Source organism: Gavialis gangeticus, unplaced genomic scaffold, assembly GCF_001723915.1.
Source record: "Gavialis gangeticus isolate Ggan-Ray unplaced genomic scaffold, GavGan_comp1, whole genome shotgun sequence".
In the NCBI taxonomy this organism is placed as follows: domain Eukaryota; kingdom Metazoa; phylum Chordata; order Crocodylia; family Gavialidae; genus Gavialis; species Gavialis gangeticus.
Window position 1 is genome coordinate 123,012,963 of NW_017729032.1, and position 957 is coordinate 123,013,919.

The 957-nt window shown below is 62.2% G+C and overlaps 1 long non-coding RNA gene across 1 annotated transcript in view; it reads left to right on the forward strand.

Moving 5' to 3' along the window:
• The first annotated feature begins 335 nt into the window (after positions 1-335).
• Positions 336-957, forward strand: part of LOC109302496 — a 1,837-nt gene continuing 1,215 nt past the window's right edge. The window contains exon 1 of the long non-coding RNA XR_002098810.1: positions 336-346. This is a non-coding gene — a long non-coding RNA (uncharacterized LOC109302496). The remainder of the gene's footprint in view (positions 347-957) is intronic.

A 957-nucleotide genomic window follows, 5' to 3' on the forward strand; every position in this document is an offset into this window, starting at 1 on the left:
TCTTGCAGACTGGCAGTTCCAGCTTACAAGGGGCTGCTTGGTGCTGGAGGGAGAGTGGGAGGAGGGTAATCAGGCAGGGAGCACCGTGTGCATGTGCACGTGCACGCATGCATGTGGCAACCAGGCAGCATGGAGAGCAGCTCCTGCAGCTCCCCACGAGTGAGTTTATGGAATGGGGGGAGGGGGGCATAGATGGCATGTCAGGTAGGGGCACAGGCATGTTGGGGGGCACAGGCATTTGGGGGACATGAGCGGCATGTACCCCTCCCATATTTGTGGACCCACAGCAGGCATGGGGCTGCAGATTGGCTGGACCGGCATGGGCAGGATCTGCCTCCGCATCCCAGTGGGCAGGACCCAGCACAGGAGGGCAATACTTGTTGCTGCCACCACCAGGACCCCCGTGCTAGACACACCACCAGCAGCTCAAAGAGAAATGGATGGGGGGCCATGCTGACCTCACCTCCTCCTGCTGCCAGCCACTCATGCACCAGGCTGTGGCTGTACCCCACTACCAGGGTGTGGCTGCCACCACCACTCCACTCAGGCTAGGGCTCTATCCCAGAGAGGAACTGGGGTGGTGGGCTTCCTGAGGGGAATGGTGGCAGCGGCCAGGTCATGGTGGTGGGGCAGAGCCATGGCGCAGCACACAAGCAGCTGGTGGTGGGAGGAAGTGAGGGTAGTGTGGCCCTCTCCTGTCCATTACTCCTTACGCTGCTGGTGGTTTGGCTATCATGGGGGTACTGGGTGACAGTGGTGGCAGCAATGAGTAATGTCCTCCCACACCAGGTCCTGCCTGCTGGGCTGTGGAGGCAGCTCCTGCCCATGTGAATCCTGCCAGGCTGCAGCCCTGTGCCTGCTGTGGATGCACAAATCTGAGGGGGCATATGCCCCCATAATCCACACACCCACCCCCTGCCCCACACACTGGGGGTGGGGGGGCTGGGGCCTGGGGGG